Raw genomic sequence first — 12502 nt, forward strand, 5'->3', positions numbered from 1 at the left:
TCTTTCATGTCTTTCTATTGCCTCCACTTTCAGGTAAAATAAAATCTAATAACCTTCTCTTGTTTACTTATGAAAACTTTGTAAGTTGTAAAAGCCCCTTGTCATTTCTAAACTCTCTTTGAAATTTAACAGCTGAGAAGTCAAGTCCTTACCTGTCACCTAATGCAAAACTTAAAACCCAACTTAATTACTCGTACATTCAACTTCACCATAGCCTCTCATTACAAATGCATGCATCTAACAACTTTACCTTTCACCCCTCTGCTCCTACAGACAAGTTGTCTTTATTAACCTTCCCCCAGTTTAATTACATAAACACACACACACACACACACACACGCTCACAGCCTTCTTTCCAGAATACCACCATATTCCCAAAAATATTTTTAAAAAAAATAACAGCCATCTTCACAATGAAAACATGCTATTTTCCTTGCCCTGAGATGGCAGGGTGATGGTAATGTTGCTAGACTAGTAATCCAGAGGCCCAGGCTAATGCTTGGGGGGGCACGGGAACTGGTGGAATTTGAATTTAGCTTAAATCTGGAATATAACACTATCCTTAGTAATGATGATCATAAAACTATCATTCATTGTCAAAAAGAAAAACCCATCTGGTTCACTAATGTCCTTTAGGGAAGGAAATCTGACACCCTTACCTGGCGTGGCCTACGTGTGACTCCAGACCCCACAGCAATGTGGTTGACTCTTAACTGCCCCCTGAAATAGCCTAGCAGAACACTCAGTTCAAGGGCAATTAGGGATGGGCAACAAACACTGGCCATGCCAGTGACACCCACATCCCATGAAAGATTTTTTTAAAAACTGGACTGAGGACAACATCAGGTTAACTGTACTTTAAAAAATTACAATACTGTTTTTGCTGTGGTCAAAGCCCACACTGGCTAATGCAGATCATCAGAATACTATAGCTGTAGTGGATTCTTCCGGAGAGATTTATTTGTGCATCTTGATTCTGTTAAACAGTTGAAATGGTCATTAGTACTTTTTTTTTGTTGCAATTTCTTCCAGAACCAAACCTGGCAGCAGAAAATTTGGATTTGGTGTTTATTACATTCCTGAATCAAATTGGCAAAAGGACCCCCATAAGTACAAACAACTGCTTTTCAGTTTGGCTGTTTTCATGGTAGTGCTAAACTGATTTGCCAAAGTTATCTTCTTGTGTCAGGACTACAGCTGCCTGTGGAATAAAGCCCTTCCTGAATAAAATTAGCCAGCCAAGAAATGGTTCACCTATAACAAGGTTTGAGTAAAAGTGACTGTGCCAATATGTAACCAAAGCCAGGGCACAGACCGGGTGTCGATGAAAATAAAAAAATCTGCATCTGCTGGAGATGAATACTCAACGTGAACGTAAACTTCAGTTTTGCCCTCCCTTCAAGTGCCAGAACAACCCTGGAATGAGGCATGTGATGAAGAATTCGAGGTTACCACAGAACAAGGTAATGGCTCAGAGGGATAGGGCATTTGGCACTGGGTAAAGAGGTTCAGCTGTTGAAGTCCTTCACCAAGAACATCATTTAGGCTGGTGAGAGAGCATTGGAGGTGTTGTCTCTTCGATAAAACATTGAACCGAGGCCTATCTGCCTTCCCAGGTAGCTGTAAAAGATCCCGTGACACTGTTTTGAAGGACAGCAGGGGCGCTTTCCCCAGTGCCGAGTCATTATCCCTCAACCAACATCAACAGGTTATCTGATCTTTATCACATTGCTCTTTGTGGGATCTTGCTGTGCACAAATTGGCTGCAGCATTTCTTACACCCGCAACAGTGACTACAATCCAAAAGTACTTCAAAGCACTTGAAGGTGGCTTGAGGTCATGAAAAGTGCCTTGTAAATGCAAGTCTTTCTTTTATGATTTCAGACAAACTAAATGAGGCAGGATGGCATTCCTGACCACATCCACCACCCCCACCCCCCCGCCATGCCTACCCCTCCCTCCCTGCCTCCTCACTACTACCTGCTCATCCCTCAATTTCCTGCACCACAGCCAAGGGCTGTTCAGACATCTGGACATCTTGTGGTATAATAGCTTAATAATTATGGTAATGAGTTAGTGATGTGTATCATGATGTAACAGTGACATCAGCAGTCATGTGATAGAGACTCTGTGGAGCAGATGGATTAGACTGCACACAGGAGAGATGTGCTTACCTGGTAGCTCATCATGTGCATAGTGTTAATAAAATAGTTTTGAAGTAACCTGCCTGAGTCAGACCAGAGTTTCCTGTGTGTAGATGGAAACCTTCCCAGTACAGATTAGGCCATGAGACCTATCCACAAAACACATCTCACCAACCTAGTGGAGGGACCAAAACCGATCGGATCAGAGGTTTTGAAGTTTGTCCATTAACAAACAGGCTAGTAGAAGGTTACAGAGATAGGCAGGGGTGGGGCTGTGGAAGGATTTGAGCTCAGTAATGAGAATTTGAACACACTACTTAATTTGAGATTGTTGACCAAAGCTGAGACTGTATAAGAACGGAAAGAAAATAATAGAAATGGGGAAGGGCAAGAGAAAACTAGATTGGCTAACTCCAGTGAGGATGGAAAAGCGTGCAAACCATAGACACAGCCATGGAAAGCAAACTGCACAAAGGCCAGATATTCAAACAGCATCAAGAAAGAGGCAAAACTGTGAGAACTGAAATGGGATATCACACAGTAGCAAGAAAGTTAACCATGTATATCATTTTAATATAGTCTTGTGGTGACTATGCTGTACTATAGTAATTCTGAACCCAATTATAAGGACATACTCTTACAGTAGCAACATGTCCTCGACAACCAAATGGGAGGGAGGATTTAGATTAATGTTGAGCAACCAATATCTTATTTCTCCATTGGAAAGAGCTTTACATTCACTGATGAATAAGACAGGCATTGACTTGCTTTCTTAAATAGCAGTGTAAATGGAGCAAATCATAGGAGGATTCTGTAACCTGAAGCTTCCAGTGTGGAATGGTGCAAATCTTAGGAAATGCTGGGCCTGAAGCCCACATTGTTCCATCAGCATCTGCCACACATCTGGTAGTCTGCAAAGTGGAGTAATGTTAATCTAATCCACCCAGCAGGAAACTGATGAGATTGAATCACAGCGCTATTTTACATCACCCACCCCATTTATTTTTAGGTCAATAGATTCATTATGACACAGAAGAAAGCCATTTGGTCCATCAAGTACAATACTTCTGTGGAGCAACTTAGTCAGTCCCAATCTCCCACTCTAACCCCATGGCCCTGCAAGTTTATTTCCCTCCAGTGCCCATCCAATTTCCTTTTGAAACCATTGACTGCCTCCACTTCCACCACCCTCGTGGGCAGCAGGTCCCAGGTCATCACCACTCACTGCGTAAAAAGTTAGTTTTTACATCTCTCCTGTGGCTTTTACCCAAAATCAGTATCCCCATTCTTCGCACCATTGGCTAATGGCAACAGCTTCGCTTTGTCTACCTTTGTGCCGGTTACCAATTTTTAAACTGGATGGAATATGTCTAAAGCGGTGAATTTTGGTGGGTGGTATAAGGAGGCTGCCTAGTCCTTGGGAAAGTAATGGGATAGAGTAGCAAAGGGCAGATTCACAAATCATTAAAGGCCGTGGTGCGGGTTAACAAGGCTACAATCAGTTCAATATTCATTTTCAGATGCTCATTTTCTTTACAAAAGTACCATCTCCTCTTCACCTTCTGACACACAATAACTCTTTGCCGGAATGGATCTTTCCCCCTTGTGATTCAGGAACTCACTGTTTTATAAGTTCCTAGGTACAGTTCTGTTCTGAGCGAACATTTGTTTCAATATTCCTCTGTACTTTTCGCTTTCTATCCACTCAGGTCAATCCTGGGAGTGCTTCCTGTTGCCGTGTTAGGGTCAATCTAAGAAGGTTTTATTATGCTTCTTGTGGTTCAGTATTCCCTTTATAAAAATTAAGAAATAATTGTAGGGGAAACATTTTATCAACATCTACTAACAGATATATTAAAAGCCTAAAAGTACCACCACACCTGTCTAAGAACAGTAAAATATTTTGCTATATTTTATGGTCTTCATACTTTATTCATGTCCTTCCAGTTATGTCCTTTATATTTTTACATTTTGTCAATGTTGGCAACAGTAAGGTTAGTGATTGCTTCTGGAGATGCTAAGTCCCAAATGGAGAAAAAAACGACTTGCATTTATATCACATCTTTCATGGTCACAAGACACCCCAAAGTGCTTTACAACCAATGAAGTACTTTTTGAAGTGTAGTCAATGTAGGAAACATTGCAGTCAATTTCCCTGTACAAGCTCCCACAAGCAGCAATGTGATAAATGACCAGATCATTGGTTTCACTGATATTAGTTGAAGGATAAATGTTGGCCAAGGCACAAGGGTGAACATCTCTGTTCTTCTTCGAAGTAATGCCATGGGATCCTTTATGTCCACATGAGAGGGCAGATGGGATCTCAGAATAACTCATTTTAATGCCACATCTGAAAGATGGCATGTTTGACAACACAGCACTCCCTCAGTACTGGCAATGGACTTGCAGCCTAAATCTTGCGCTCGAGTCTCTCAAGTGAGGCCATGAGCTCACAGGCTTCATGAATGAAAGGTGAGCATACAACCACTGGGCCACAACTGACATGCGCAGTCAATGTATTTGCAAGACCCTACTTGAACACACCAAGGTATCTCTTGTCTGATCTAATCTCGCCTCTGCTGAGGCAAGTTTCAGTATTCAGGGGAGTTTTTATAGGTCAGTTACATCACTCACCATAGAGCCCTCTCAACCAGGCTGCACATCAGTGCGTCCAAGTGAGAACACCAAACTCCCACACTCTCTCCAGATCATGACAAAGATATTTTTATGAATTTGAATATTGTTGAAAAGAGAGACATGTTACTGAAGCTTTTTGTTTTGCACTCATCAGGACAAATACAAGAATGCCAAATTTCAAACGATCGTAAAGCCAACAACATCTTCCTCCAGCTGTTTGCAATAGGCGGAGTACAGACTGTACTCAACCAGTCCGCACTTGCCAAACTCAAAAACAAAAATGTCTACTGTTAGATGTGACTCCTTGATTGATCATCACTTGCTGGACAATCCTGAGTTACGCTGCACTAATGAACAATTTAAGATAATTAGTCGAGCTTGTAACAATGCTCGTGTGCTAGAAGCAACGCACATTCATACACAGGGACCTGTACTCTGCAAACAAAAGGAATATGCTCAAATCTTGCACTTTTTTTGAATTACCCAGGAGCTTGGAACCTATAGTTCCCCCTTGGCCTATCAGAGCGGACTTGCCAGCACCATTTTTTCCTGTGGTATAAATTGTTGTGAGCGTTTGAAATTTGGCATTCTTGTGTTTGTCCTGATGAGTCAAGATGAAAAAGTTCAGCAACATGTCTCTCTTTTCAGCAATATTTTAAAGAATGATTTTATGTGTATTTATTACACCATACTTTCCAAAATCATGAGTGAAGCACTATTTGGTATGAATCATGCATATGCAGATGTGCCAAAGCAGTTTGAAAATCCACTTTGAAAAATGAGCTTCTTCAGCATATCCTTTGTCAAATCATCCTGAAGACATTAGCCACAGAAATCTGTAACATCTGCACTGAAGGAAAAGGGTTTATTGAATAGACACAACACATTGGATCCATCCAGGAAAATGAAGCTGATTCCTGCTGCATTTGTCTTCCCAATTCCCACGAGTAGAGGTGGGGAGGGTGACAGGGTGTGTAGAGGGGGGAGGGTGCCAGGGTGAGTAGAGGGGGGAGGGTGACAGGGTGAGAAGAGGGGGGAGGGTGAGAGGATGTGTAGATGGGGGAGAGTGACAGGGTGAGAAGGGGTGGGGAGGGTGACAGGGTGAGTAGAGGGGGAGGGTGCCAGAGTGAGTAGAGGGGGGAGGGTGACAGGGTGTGCAGAGGGTGGAGGGTGACAGGGTGAGTAGAGGGGGGAGGGTGACAGGGTGTGTAGAGGGGGGAGGGTGACAGGGTGTGCAGAGGGGGGAGGGTGACAGGGTGAGGAGAGGGGGGAGGGTGACAGGGTGTGTAGAGGGGGGAGGGTGACAGGGTGAGTGGAGGGGAGAGGGTGACAGGGTGAGGAGAGGGGGGAGGGTGACAGGGTGTGTAGAGGGGGGAGGGTGACAGGGTGTGTAGAGGGGGGAGGGTGACAGGGTGAGCAGAGGGGGGAGGGTGACAGGGTGTGTAGAGGGGGGAGGGTGACAGGGTGAGAAGGGGTGGGGAGGGTGACAGGGTGAGTAGAGGGGGAGGGTGCCAGGGTGAGTAGAGGGGGGAGGGTGACAGGGTGAGTAGAGGGGGGAGGGTGACAGGGTATGTAGAGGGGGGACGGTGCCAGGGTGAGTAGAGATGGGGAGGGGTACTGGAATGAATAGGGAAAGGATTGAAGAAGGTGTAACTCTCCCTGTGGTTGGATAGCGTACAACCTGTCCTGGTGGGCAATAGGTAGGACACTCTCGAAACTGGACTGGGTGCTGGAAGTGGGGATTAGAGCTTATTGATTTTGTGTCTGCCGCAGTTGGATTTCTGATGTAGACGCCCTGCACATGTTTTCTCCCTTCAATACACAGAATGAATGTCGATGCTGCACACACAGCTTAAGAGACAAAGCACATCGAGCTACTCGTTTTCACCCTTAGATCAACTCTTGAATTGGCAGCTTGTTCTGGGCGCTAAAAGCTTTCCTTAAACTGTTGGGTTTGCTTCTGTTGCTTCCCATAGTTGACACCCCATGTGTAGCGCAGAACTGGCAATGTGCAGCTCCCACAACAGCCATCCAGACTACCTATCATAGCAATAAGAATATCTGGGGCTGTACCTACGTATATCTGAGAACATGTCAGATAAGGGACACTGCATCACAGCCTTGTTGCTTTGAGGAATGGTAGCTTTGGCCCAGCTCACATTGCAAATTGCCTTTAGCAAATTGACAAAATCAATTACAGTCGACTCTTACTGCCTTGGAAATAAAATCAAAGTATGTTATTGTCGTTCCAAGAAAAGAATGGCTTGTGGATCATTGAATGTGTTACTGAGCCGTACTGAGCCTTGATCCCTAGTTTTTGATGCCTCATGACCATGCAACACGAGTGTGCATGTGTACGTGCATGTGCATGGGATGAGTATAGGATCATGATCTTATGACTTATCCCACCAAGTCCCACACCGTCCCCCACCGTCCCCCACCCCACCACCCACCCCCCCCAACGCCCAACACCTCACGGTCAGATTGGCTATCAGTGTCCACTCAAGTGAAGAATGGCCAATGTGGAGAGGTGTCAATGGGCAACTGGTGACTTTACAACCGTGCCTCAGAGAGGGTTAGAGCCTTTAGGGGTGAAGCGGAGAAAATTGGCAGAAAACTTGAACGAGGAGAAAAGAGAACAAATACAACCTATAAAGTTTGGAGGGAACAAGCATAGATTATTTCACTTCTAAACTTTATCTCCTTTTCTCTTCTCCAGAAGCCATTGACTCAAGGCTGGATACAATTCCACTGCCCAGAGCTGTTCTTTCTAATGAACTTTTAACTTGCCACATCCCTTTAAATTTGTCCTTCGTGAGCAATGTGTGGGCCCAGGTGTTTGTCCACACATTGTAAATTAAATCAAGCAAGGTCAACAAATGGTTCCAGGTGGACACTAATAATACCCTTACAAACAGCAATAACTTTCATTCATATAGCACCTTTAATGGTGGAAAATATCCCAAGGTGCTTCACATGAAGCATTACCAGGCGAAATTCGACATTGAACCACAGAAGGAGATATTAGGCCAGCTGACCAAAAACTTGTCAAAGAGATAGGTTTTAAGGAGCATCTTAAAGGAGGAGAGAGAGATGGAAAGGCTTAGGGAGGGAATTCTAAAGCTTAGGGCATAGGCAACTGAAGGCATGGTCGCCAATATTGGCATGATTAAAACCGGGATGTGTAAGAGGCCAGAATTAGGAAAACATAGGTATCTCGGAGGATTGCTGGGTTGGAGGAGATTACAGAGATAAGGTGGGACAAGGCCATGAAGGGATTTGAAAACAAGGAAGAAAGGGACTTGTTGATAAACACCTGATTAGAAAATCTTATCATGAGGGTTAGAGTCCGATTCCCAAGAGAGGCATAAAACCTAATACTGATCATATGCTCACCTGGCCTCCATACATTTACACTCCCATCAGGCTAAAAACAAAGAGTAAGACACCTGGCAGATTTGCCCTTGTTTAACAGAAGGGGCATGATCGCTATTGTTGCTCCCATCTTCCTAACCTAGTTGAGATGAACTAACTGAGATAGAACCTGTTCGGTAAGGGTCATATCACTCAAAGGAAGAAAGACTTGCATTTATATAGCAACTTTCACAACCTCAATACGTCTCAGAGCATTTTACAGTCAATGGAATGCATTTGAAGTGCAGTCACTTTGTAATGTAAGAATCATTAGAGTAATCTTCTGATAACATTCAACACAGCATATGTCCCGTTCCATATAGTTACTTCCAAAATCAATGGTCTTTACAACATTTGGTGAAGAACAGGGCAATGAAGTATACTTAAAAACAGAGTTTGGTTAACACAGGTTTTGCAGAGAAAATCTAGAAATTAAAGCCTAAAATTTATGCTTCAACCTTTCGGGAACACCACTCGATCATGCATCCGGAAATCTGCCCATAATTCTCCGACTATTAAAATTTCCTTCCAAGCAGGAGTGCCGAAGCGAGGAGACCAAGCCCCCAAGTGGCTCACCTTTGTTTTGTGTGATTTTAATATAATATTCAACGGCTTCAATGATCCTTGATGGTAGAGGTGTGAAAGCCTGTTCCATTGCATCAGTAGAGGCTTAGAAACTTCCATTGAGTTTGCCTGATGCTCGCCCTTTCCCAGAGGCAAATCTGACCCTGAGGATTCCAGGAAACGGTCTGAAGCATCAAATGGAACTTCCTGGGAGAATGTCGGTCACTCTGGTGTCCTGCACCCTGTGCTTGTGAATCGAGGTTTGACAGACAGTGGGGATCCACAGAGCACTTGTTTAACCATGGTGGAATCTGACAAGAGACTTTCCTGTGGGACAGGACCTTAATCGCCTTCGAATCACATTCTGACATTCATGAGCTTCCGCTATGCTCACATTGCAAGCTGTTTCCCTGACGCCCGGGGGTGGGGTGTGTGACCCTTTAAACGTTGCTGAAATCAGAATAATGTTAATGGGGTTATAGGGGTCCTGGTGGTGGAGTGGGTAGCATCCCTGCCTTTGGGAAGAAGCCTGCATTCAAGTCCCAAGCCATGGATGATGCCTTCATAAACATGGTCAAACAGCTTGATTATCAGCTGTAAATCCTTCTGCCTATGACAGACAGTTAAGAGCAGGAGAGCCTCCTGGTCAGCTAAGCTTGATGTGGAGAGGTGCCCCTCAGACCCCTGGTAATAGGCTGGCGACCAGCCCCTGGAAAAACTAGCCATGGAAACAGACATAAGCATGTGCTTTGTCTGCCTCATGCATCACTGGGTATGGGAAAGATCTAATGCCTATGCCTTAATGGGGTTATAAGGCAAAAACTACAACTGGGAACTTTCTCAGTTGCTTCAGCCTGTGCAACACACAGCCTTGACCTTCTCACTTGAAAAGAAGCTTGTTCCTAGACTGTTCATAATGAACCTTGTCCTAAAAGTGCAAATTGGTTGGAGAGAATAAATGACTGTCATGAAACTATGATCATTTTCATAATATTATTGTGATTTATTGTAAAGGTAGGTTAATAGTGGGGTTCGGATTAGTTTCTCTGTGTGAGTTTGTGCACGGGGAGGGTTTAATTGAATTAGAGGCAGCTGGTCTGGAGCTTTTGAGTTATCAAAAGGGAAGCTAGGTTTGAAAGGCTAAATATGTAAACGTGGCTGAAGTTTTAGAATGTGAGGTGTGAGGAACATTCGCATTTATAGATAAACTGGAGTAGTGAATTTCAAAGTGATGGTAAGGTGTTACACCTAACCAACACTAAGCCAAACAGTGTGTTGATTTTTTCCCAAAGATTACTGATAATATGAATGCTGTGGAAGATTTATATTATGCAAAAAGTAAAGTTGCAAAGACGTATTGGAACAATGGGATTTACATTAAAACAGGGAGAAACATGTATAAAGGAGATGAGGTTATGTGGAAGGAGAAGGCATACTGAGATCTAACAAGTGTGATAAGCCTCCAGTCTCTAGGTATCAAGCTGCTGTCTACAGGCACTAAAGCTAAGAAAACTCACAGTGAATGTCACTGTCCAGGTATTGTGTTGCTTTGCCTGGGTCTGTTGAAATGTATTTGTTTTTATTGTTGCCTTAAAGGAGGTGTAACTGGGAGTCAGATTAATTAGGGGAGCTAGGTATGTATGTGCATAAAATAATTCAGTTTTGTAAAAAACCCTCTAAGACTAGGTGGATTTATTACTATTGAATTTAAGGCTCGCATCTCAAAATAAAAACACAAATTGCAAAAACAGTTGCGGCAGCTGTTTCAAGTTTCCCTCCGGGATTTGAGCAGCTCAGCATTTACCATCCGCTGTGCCATCACAGTGGCTCTCCTCTGTGGTTAGCACTTTTATACCATGAATGAACCTAACTGGTTAGCCTGCCTATTGCATATGTTGTCAGAATCACAAATTATACATGTATTTTAGACAAACACCAAGGGCAGAATTTTGCCCTTGGCGGGGGGTGCACGGTAGGGGCAGGCGGGGGCAGTCGGGAAACCGACCACCGCCTGCAATCGGCACCGCACCACGATTTCGTGCTGGGGGGCGGGGGGGGTGCCAGTTGAGGCCCGCCCAACATGGAACGCGAGGGGCAGCACTCAGCGCTCAGCGCTGCCTGTGCGGGTGGCGAGCGGGCCTAGCGCGAACTTTGCGCATACGTGCGAAAGAGCGTTTCAATCTCCCTGAGGCACAGAGCTGCTGTTTAAAAACATGAAGCACTGTTTAAAAAAAAAATAACGAAGAGAATAAAAATGTCATAAGACATGTCCCCTCGTGTGACCCTGTCACATGAGCGGGGACATGTTTTTAATTCACGCGTGAAATTTTTATTTTATTTTTATTTCCTTTGGGAAACCCCATCTCGCCCGTGGATGAGGTTTCCTAAAAAGTGCAAAGGCCGCTTGGCGTTTTCGCCCGCCCCGCCCACCGTAAGGTTGGACAGGGATCGTAAGTTTGAAATTAATTACCTTTTTAATGGCCTTAATCGGCCGTTTAATTGTCAGCAACACTGTTGGGATGAGTTTTCGATCCATCATTCAAAAAAAATTCATCCTAATTTCTGACATGTCTCTGCTCATGTGGCAGAATCACCTGAGGGGACATGTTTTTTTTACACCTTAAAGTTCTCTATTTTTTATTTTCAGAACTGTTTGTCTCCCGAGGGCAGCTCTGTGCCTCGGGGAGTTTTTTCTAGTGTGCACCCGCGCACAGGCACGAAGTTCGTGCTCACCTTCCTCCCCCCACCCCCCCACCCCACACAGGCAGCGTTGAGCGTTGCAGCACACGATTTACGCTGGGCGGGCATTAATCGGCCCACCGGTGTGAAATTGTGATCCGGCCCCACCCGCCCCCCACTGAGCCCACCCGACGAGCGCAAAATTCTGCCCCTTAAAACCTATTAAGGGTGAAATAAATGAATAAAACAAAACTTGCCTTTGGAGGAGTAATACCAGGCAAATGAAGGAAAAAACCTGTATTTATATAGTGGCCTTTCCGGATCTGGGGAAATCCTAGTGCTTTCCAGCCAGAGTAGTAATTTTGAGGTAGAGTCACTGTCGCAGTGTAGAAACACAGTAGCCAACTTATACACAGCAAGCTCCCAGAAACAGTAAAGAGGTAATGACCCAGATCCTTAGTTTTTAGTGCCATGGGATCTTTTGTATCCTCCAGAGAGGGCAGATGGGACCTTGGTTTAATGTCTCATCTGAAAGATGAGATGCTTCTGACAGTGTAGCACTCCCTCAGTACTGTGCTGAGCAGGCTCGACAAACGTGCTGAAGTGTTCCGGAGTGAAGTTTGAGCCCACAATTTTCTGACTCAAGACAGGTCTTTCTGTCCTGCCCTGCTGGATGCCTAGGATGCACTAGGAGATCTGTATGTGTGTGAGCACGTGTGTGTGAAGAAAAGCTTTGTTGTTACATAGCAGCTTGGGTGACAATACTATTTTCCTCAAGAAATAGTAGCTACAGGAGGTGTTGTAGGATGATACAGCAATTTTGTTAATTAAAAACAGTTAAAGATGGTGTTGGATGGCACAGTGGGCTAGCACATTACCCTTTCACCTCTGTGACCTGAATTCAAAATGTATCCAGACTGATGGATTGATAGCCTGTTTGTAAGAGCTGCAAGGGTCCTAAATGATGTTGGTTTGGACAGTCTCAATTCTCCGTGGTCCAATAAGCTAATAATGTGTGCTAATTGAGAGTCTTTCCCCCCATGGACACCTGGAAATTAGCACTG

This window comes from Cetorhinus maximus, chromosome 4, assembly GCF_964194155.1.
Source record: "Cetorhinus maximus chromosome 4, sCetMax3.hap1.1, whole genome shotgun sequence".
NCBI classification, from domain to species: Eukaryota; Metazoa; Chordata; class Chondrichthyes; order Lamniformes; family Cetorhinidae; genus Cetorhinus; species Cetorhinus maximus.